Here is an 8805-nt window from a genome sequence, read left to right on the forward strand (position 1 = left end):
TATCTCCTTCTGACCACTGCACAACGGATCACGAGACATCCTCAGTGTGGTTGTGTTATTGAGTTTACAGCAGAACGGATAAAAAAAAAAAGAGCAAGCAAAGAGATTCTTGGTAGCAGTTTACAGTATTCCAGATACATGTGTGAACATGATTCACTAATAGAAGCAGAAACTCAGGAGCGATGCCATTGAAATGGAGCCCTAACTACACCTAGGATATCTTAGAAAGCCAACACGAGAAAAGACCAGTTACTGATCGCAACGGACGGCTGCAATTCAAAAAATGAGAACTGAACTACAAAAAACATGTACAGAGTGCATTGTCTCTGTTTTATTCGTGTCCATTCTGTGTCTGACTGTCGTCTCAGGCAGCAGTAGCATTCAGCATGAGAGAGGGGGGAGAACTGTTATTGTAAAGGTGTAATAGGTGATTCTTAGGCCTGGGTAGCCAGACCTTTTGTTGCCATCATTCCACTCCTTTGTCATATGCAAACATTGCGTTACCCAGGCTAGGTTGATTCTATGGTCTGGTAGCAGAAACCACTAAAACCCTTTAGTCCAATGGATGGGACTCAACTGGGTTACAGCATCTACAGTGTTAGCTTGTCTAATCCACTTGAAAATAAGATGCCAGCTGTCAGTCACTAAATGTTTTGTTAAAAAATAATTACCAACTTGATTGAATTGGTTTACAATTACCATCATAGTCATAAAAACCAAAACATTCTCTTTTAGGGGTTATGACTCCTTTAAAGAAATTAAAAACCAGCAACCCTGAAATGTTTACAAAGCTTTTGCAATACAGAAAAATTATGTACAAGGGCCCCTTTTTTATTAAGTGTAAATAATAATAATTGCATCAAGTTCCAGCTTTGGGCACTCAATGGTCTTGTCATCAGTGTTTCGGAGTGGACTGTCCACCGTGCTGATGTCACAGGCTCAGGGAGGAAATCATTGGTTCAGATAATCACAATCTGGAGGAATCTTCTGCCTGAGAAACTTCAGTATCCTTCTGAAACAAAAGTAAAATGTCAAAACACAGGACTTGTTATACAAAATGGCTGACTACCCTTTGTTGTTAACTTCACATTAGTCACCTATCATTTCTGCAGTAAACATTTGCCCATACAGCAGGCTATCAGAGGTGATTTTTGTTCACCAGTTAACATAACCCATACAGCAGGCTTATCAAGGTGCTTTTCTGTTCACAGTTTAACATGCCCATACAGCAGGCTATCAGCAGGTGCTTTTTTTCTGTTCACCCAGTTTAACATGCCATAAGCAGGTACAAGGTCTTTGTCCCGTCGTACCATACAGAAGGCCATCGAAGGTGCTTTTCTGTTCACCAGTTAACATCCATTACAGCAGGCTATCAGAGGTGCTTTTCTGTCACCAGTTAACATACCATACAGCAGGCTATTCAGAGTGCTTTTCTGTTTCACCAGTTAAATGCCCATACAGCAGGCTAACAGAGGTGCTTTTCTGTTCAACAGTTAACATGCCCCATCAGAGCAGGCTATCAGAGGTGCTTTTCTGTTCCACCAGTTAAACAACCCATACAGCAGGCCTATCAGAGGTGCTTTGTGCTGTTCACCAGTTAACATGCCCATACAGCAGGCTACAGAGGTGCTTTTCTGTTCACCAGTTAACAATGCCCATTACAGAAGGCTATCAGAGTGCTTTTCTGTTCACCACAGTAACATGGCCCATACAGCAGGCATTTCAGAGGTGCCTTTTCTTGTTCACCAGTTAACATGCCCATCAAGCAGGCTAGTCAGAGGTGCTTTTCTGTTCACCAGTTAAACATGCCCATCAGCAGCTACGATTTCGCAGTAACAGCCCTACGGGATTTCAGAGCGTTGCTTTTCTGTTCACCAGTTAACCATACCCATACAGCAGGCTTCAGAGGTGCTTTTTCTGTTCACCAGGGGAATGAATCCCCAGTGATAACCACAATGTGTATAATCTCAATAGCCTTCTACTGCCAAGATGTTTTTCTGAAGGCTAAATTTACAGGCATCCCGCGGTGGGTTCAAAGCCACAGCTGCTAGATTGTTGGCTAGCCATCGCTCTGTTAAAGGGGAAACCGATGACCACTACTACATAACAGTTCCCCTTCATCTGGAATTTCTGTTTGTGACTGAGTTAACTACAGGCAATCAAGACGAGAGTCATTAACACTGAATACACCTTATCAAGGAATGATAAACTTGGCAGTACAGTAGCTTCTCATAGACTCCACGCGTGCTTCTTCATCCAGTCACCCGCACCAGGTTGGTCTCCCATTCAGCACCTCTGCTTCTGATCTGCATCCTTCTGGTTCTCAAAGCACTTTAGTCTCATCCCTTACAGCATGGTCACCTTCACCCATCTGCTTCTGTCCACGTTGGCCTGCCCATGTTGGTCCCTGCTGTATGTCTTGTCCATACTCATGGCCCAGCTTACTGTAAACCACTGGACTATGTCCCTGCGTTGATGAAGTTTCGACTGCAAATGGAAGCTTCTCTGCGTCTCTGCCTGAAAGCAGTGTCGTCTTGGCTTCTGTAGATCAGTGCTGCTGGAGAATGCTTGCTTGCTGAGGTCGTTCAGTGATCCTGAGAGCTTCTGACCAATTCTGTCCTGCTTTGCCGTATTGACTTTCTGGAACTGTTCCATCCAGTCCACAGGTTCCATTCTTCAAGGGCGGATCTGGTTTTTCTGAACAGCGAACAATCTCTGTGCGAGACAAACCTGTCTGTCCCTCCAGCTGGCCTGTACTCCTCTCTGGCGACGGCCACTGGGTCTGGGTAACACCTCTTTTGAGAAGCCCTAGGGATTTCCTATCGATGGGGCTTCAAGGACTGGTGGAAGTGGTGCGATGGGAAGAGTGGGCATCGGACTTTGCTGTCCTGTTCGTAAACCTATTCAGTATCCCTCTTGCTCCTCAAGGCCTTAGGACCCATGGGAGTTTGCCAAGCGGCTTGCTGCAAGTTGTCCCGCAGTTGCTCTGCGCTCTGAGAACCAGCAGTTCGATGCTCGTCTGGAGGAAGCGCTTGTGTCCACAACAAGGTTTGTCAACGTCAATTCAGTGGGGGAGCTGGTCCTCTGAAAACTCTTCCTCTAGCATCTGAGGCTGCTCAGAGGATTGCCTTGAGCCTCTTCCAGGAGAGGAAACTGGGGTGGGGCAGCCTTTTGAGCTGACTGTCTTCGATGCTGGGGCTCATCTTGATCCACCTGTGGCGCCACCTTTGTGATTTGAGGAGTCGCTTGCTCACTGAACCACTTCTTGATTCTCCTCCTTTAGAGAGGCCGGTTGGAGCTCAATGAGGCGGTACACTTCCTCCTCTTCAGGGACTGGCAACTGGTGTAACTAGCTTGCAGCTACAGCAATCATGGTCCGGGGTTTATTGGAGTCTTTAGAGTGAAGCTGGTTTAGGCGAAGCCACCAGTCAGGTGCGCTGAATTCGTCTGGATTATAGAGGGACGTTTGATCTCTTGAAGAGTCCACTACTGGAGCTACCAAAAGGGTCGCTTTGACTGCTGCACGACCTGGTTGCCTCATGGTTAGTGTGATGGGAGAACAGCTGACAGCTGAGCCGTTTGCAACCGCGTCAACACATAACTGGTCTGTCCAGGAGGTTGAGGGGACGGATTGGAACTAGGGACTGTTGTCCTTTGGTGGACTGGGCCATCTTGGCACCGCTCAAGGCACGGTGAAGGGTGGTCTTGGGTGACTGGATGGTACGTTTGGAAGCATTCTTCTTCCCGAGCTTCTCCACCTCTTCACGGGGGACCAGCTGATTGCCTTGCTTTCAGTCTCTGGAGGGTGAACCAACACACCTTGATCTGTTCCTTCGGGGTGCTTGGAGGCAGGCGCGTAAACGCCAGGACAGTCCGGCTTGGGGTCGGGTACGGGAACTTGGTGAAGGATGTGATTGAGTGTCATGTTTACTGTACCAGTGAAGGGTTGTATTGGAGGTGTTCAAAGGGAACAGCCGATTTTTGGTACTAAAGTTGTAGTTAGGACGGGCGCTTGAAGAGAAGGCATGATATGAGGCAGATGCATCTTTTAGTGTGCTTCTGCGGATGATGCACGGTCCGTTCACATTCACTGCGGCGTCTGCTTTTCTGGGAGGCTCTGGTTGATCTGTCCAGTTGATTCTGTGAAATAACCGTTTTGTTGTTGTTTTTGGCTTACTAATCTTCACTGTGGTGGATTGCTCAGGGGGAAAGTGGCAAGTCTTCTCCAGTCCCAGAAAGCCGTTGGTTTGAACAACAGACGACAGCGTTTGCTTGTCCCTTCTAGTCGATCTGCTCTATAGGATGTCTATTGTTCAGTTTGATTCCTCTTGAACTTTAAAGTGCTCTCCCCTGGATGACACCTCTCTTTGTGCTCTGTCAAGGTTGTCAAACTTCTTTGTGTTGAAGTTGCACAGCAGCACACAGGGTAGAGCGGTGAGAAATGACATGGGGTGATTGGAGTCCACGTGTTCCTTGAACTCATTAGGTTTCTGCCGTGAGAACGGAACAGTACTTGCATTAATAGCCTCCCTGCTGCTTCCTCGGAGCCTTGCAATCCACGCGCATTAGGTTTCTCAGGGCCGCGACTCCCGACGTGAAACCATCTAGGCTCTGTCCCAGAGCTCCGTCCTCTCCAGGAAGCATCTCGTGGACCCATTCACCACTGTGCTTTTGTCCAATTCGCCGATACCTCCATCTCACCTGGTCCTCTTGCCCCATCACGGTCACACCTCTAAAAACAGCATAGCTCTAAGGGGTCCCGTGGTCTTCCTTGGCTGGCCATGCGTGCAGTAAGGTCACTCGACTGTTGACGGACTTGTCGAGGGAAAAGATGTTTGCTTTGTGAAGAATTGCACTTGTTCCTGCTGACTGTTAATGTTTCAGTCAAATTGAGGGAATTCATGAGACTTCATCCCAGATCAGCCCAACCTGGGAGAGAGAGAGAGGGGAGAATAAACAAGGGACATTCCTGCAATAACCTGAAAACAGACCATATATTAAAATCCCAAACCTCCGGTTCAATAGTCTGCATCATTTTTCTTCCTCTTTCTAACTTAACATAAAATGGCCATGGTAATAAAGGCCCATAACTCTGCAATGAAACATGTCCCTAACCTATTGTACATATTGCAGAGTCATTGTTCTCCATCCCTTCTGTCACAGGGCCAACAAGCATTTTCAAATACAATGACGGTAATCCTTGGAAACCCAAAACTGCTTCGTCCCGCTCTCCCTAGTAACAGATTACATGCATCATCTTCTCTGTTGAAGCTGCCAAATATGTAACCGTCTCCCTAGTAACAGATTTACATATGTCTCTCTCTGTGAACTGCATAATGTAAAGTCCGTCCCTAGTAACAGATTTACATACGTCATCTCTGTGAAGCTGCAAATATGTTAACCGTCTCCCTAGTAACAGATTAACATTACCGTCATCTCCCTGTTGAAGCTGCAATATGTAACCGTCTCCCTTAGTAACAAGATTACACATGTAATCTCTGTTGAAGCTGCAATATGTAAACCGTCCTACCCTAGTAACAGATACATATGTCCATCTCTGTGAAGCTGCAAATGTAAAACCGTCTCCTAGTAACAGATTACCATATGTCATCTCTGTTGAAGCTGCAATATGTAAACCGTTCTCCCTAGTAACAGATTACATGTCGTCATCTCTCTGTTGAAGCTGCAAATATGTAACCGTCTCCCTTGTAAACAGATTACACGTGTCATCTCTCTGTTGAAGCTGCAATATGTAACCGTCGTCCCTAGTAACAGAATTACAATGTGTTCATCTTCTCTGTTGAAGCTGCAATATGTAACGATCTCCTAGTAACAGGATTACACGTGTCAATCTCTCTCTGTTGAAGCTGCAATATGTAACCGTTCCCTAAGTAACAGATTACATACGTCATCTCTGTTTGAAGCTGCAATATGTAAACCCGTCCCCTAGTACAGAACATAACGTCATTCTACTGTTGAAGCTGCAATATGTAACCGTCCTCCCTAGTAACAGATTACATACGTCATCTCTGTGAAGCTGCAATATGTAACCGTCTCCCTAGATAACAGATTACACATGTAATCTCTGTTGAAGCTGCAATATGCTAACCGTCTCCCGTATTAACAGATTACATGTGTTCAAAAAGAAAAAATCTCTCTGTTGAAGCTGCAATATGTAACCGTCTCCCAGTAACAGATTACATATGTCATCTCTCTGTTGAGCTGGCAATATGTAACCGTCTCCTAGTAACAGATTACATATGTCATCTCTGTTTGAAGCTGCAATATGTAACCGTCTCCCTAGTAACAGAATTACATATGTCATCGTCTGTTGAAGCTGCAATATGTAACCGTCTCCCTAGTAACAGATTACACATGTAATCTCTGTTGAAGCTGCAATATGTAAAACCGTCTCCCCTAGTAACAGATTAGCATAGTCATCTCTTTGAAGGCTGGCAATAGAACCGTCTCCCTAGTAAACAGATGACATATGTCATCTCTCTGTTTGAAGCTGCAAATATGTCACTTTTTATGCGGCAACACAACAGAAATATGTGTTAATAGATCTGTCACTCATTGGAAAAGCAAGTCTAAGAAGCTGTAAGATCTGTTCTGTGTGCATGTTTCTTTTTTTGTGTGCATCATTTACGGTTTTCAGTTTTGTACACTAGTATAAAACAGCTAAAATACTATTTTTAGTTTATGGAAATATATTTCACAGCAGTTTACATGGTACAAAGATTCTCTACACTATACTTGCTTGTTGTTTTTCACAAACTGAAATTAAAATTGAAATTAACATTTAACATTTAAGTCATTTAGCAGACGCTCTTATCCAGAGCGACTTACAAATTGGTGCATTCACCTTATGATATCCAGTGGACAACCACTTTACAATAGTGCATCTAACTCTTTTAAGGGGGGGGGGGTTAGAAGGATTACTTTATCCTATCCTATGGTATTCCTTAAAGAGTGGGGTTTCAGGTGTCTCCGGAAGGTGGTGATTGACTCCGCTGACCTTGGCGTCGTGAGGGAGTTTGTTCCACCATTGGGGTGCCAGAGCAGCGAACAGTTTTGACTGGGCTGAGCGGGAACTGTACTCCTCAGAGGTAGGGAGGCGAGCAGGCAGAGGTGGATGAACGCAGTGCCCTTGTTTGGGTGTAGGGCCTGATCAGAGCCTGAAGGTACGGAGGTGCCGTTCCCCTCACAGCTCCGTAGGCAAAGCACCATGGTCTTGTAGCGGATGCGAGCTTCAACTGGAAGCCAGTGATTAAGTGATTAATTAAGCGAACTATTTGAATTTTAGCAACCAGGAGAATAGCATAGTGATTTTTCCACAAAGTGGCATCTTTAAAGGCCTAAAGCCAGTAGTACATACACCCAAGCCAAGACAGCACCATTTTTGCAACATACTGTAGCTAAATCTTGACAACGCACCAAAACAGAATCGGCTCCAGGTAACAGATGTGAAAAAACTTTCAGCGAAGCCTTAAAGATGCATATAATACAGTACATGGATTTAATTTCCTGAGCAGTTCTTTTTTTAATGAAGCGATAGAGGAGCTAATTCAAGAGAGCGTGAAAGAAGTCATTGATATTCTAGTTGCCTCATGCATTACAAATCACATTTCATGCAACAAAACTGGAAGGGAGAACGTGTTTTTATGTAACAACATGAGTCTTTTATAAGGGCCGATGTGTTCCGACCTCCAGCAGTGACTGAACTGATAGAATCTGCTGGACAGGACAGCAGGTAAGTGATGGTAGGAGAACTTTAATAGAAGAGTGGGCTTTGTGTGATGAATAATGTAGCTCTTTGGCTCCAAAATGAACATACAAATCTGTTTTCACTGACCTCGGATCATTTATCAGTTCACTAAATCAGGAGAAAGCTCATCAAATATCAATTTCAGTAACTGCTGCTCTTCAAACTCTTCAGAGATGGCTTTGCTGTAGAAAACCCATTTTCGTTCACAACGGTGACTAAGACCCAGTGGTGCTTCGGATGAGAACCACATGTTTCATTTCAGGAACAACTGTTACAGCCAACTGTTTAGAACCAGAACATTCATGTTTCATTTTCAGGAACAACTGTTAAGAACACAGGAACATCATGTTTCATTTCCAGGTAAACAACTGTTACAGCCTACTGTTTAGAACCCCAGAAACATCATGTTTCATTTCAGGAAAACTGTTACAGCCTACTGTTTAGAACCAGAACATCATGTTTCATTTCAGGAACAACTGTTCAGCTACTGTTTAGAACCCAGAACATCCATGTTTCATTTCAGGAAAACTGTTTACAGCCTACTGTTTAGAACCCAGAACATCAATGTTTCATTTCAGGAACAAACTGTTACAGCCTACTGTTTAGAACCCAGAACATCCATGTTTCATTTCAGGAACAACTGTTACAGCCTACTGTTTAGAACCCAGAACATCATGTTTCATTTTCAGGAACAACTGTTTACAGCCTACTGTTTTAGACCAGAACATCCATGTTTCATTCAGGAACAACTGTTACAGCCTACTGTTTTAGAACCCAGAACATCATGTTTCATTTCAGGAACAACTGTTACAGCCTACTGTTTAGAACCCAGAACATCATGTTTCATTTCAGGAACAACTGTTACAGCCAACTGTTTAGAACCCAGGAACATCATGTTTCATTTCAGGAACAACTGTTTACAGCCTAACTGTTTCAACCCAGAACATCATGTTTCATTTCAGGAACAACTGTTACAGCCTACTGTTTAGAACCCAGAACATCCATGTTTCATTTTCAGGAACAACTGTTACAGCCTA

The 8805-nt window shown here is 44.3% G+C and overlaps 1 long non-coding RNA gene and 2 pseudogenes across 1 annotated transcript; 1 reads left to right on the forward strand and 2 right to left on the reverse strand.

The window, feature by feature from the left end:
- Positions 1 to 314: 314 nt before the first annotated feature.
- LOC112072783 (zinc fingers and homeoboxes protein 2-like) lies at positions 315 to 3925 on the reverse strand (annotated as a pseudogene).
- Positions 3926 to 3927: 2 nt separating this feature from the next.
- On the reverse strand, positions 3928 to 4719 carry LOC139022627 (zinc fingers and homeoboxes protein 2-like; annotated as a pseudogene).
- Positions 4720 to 5399: 680 nt separating this feature from the next.
- On the forward strand, positions 5400 to 6062 carry LOC139024932 (uncharacterized). The gene is made up of 3 exons (XR_011476330.1): positions 5400 to 5474; positions 5650 to 5768; positions 6008 to 6062. It is a non-coding gene; the product is annotated as an uncharacterized lncRNA (long non-coding RNA).
- Positions 6063 to 8805: the final 2743 nt, after the last annotated feature.

The sequence above is a fragment of the Salvelinus sp. IW2-2015 genome, unplaced genomic scaffold (assembly GCF_002910315.2).
Source record: "Salvelinus sp. IW2-2015 unplaced genomic scaffold, ASM291031v2 Un_scaffold2040, whole genome shotgun sequence".
NCBI classification, from domain to species: domain Eukaryota; kingdom Metazoa; phylum Chordata; class Actinopteri; order Salmoniformes; family Salmonidae; genus Salvelinus; species Salvelinus sp. IW2-2015.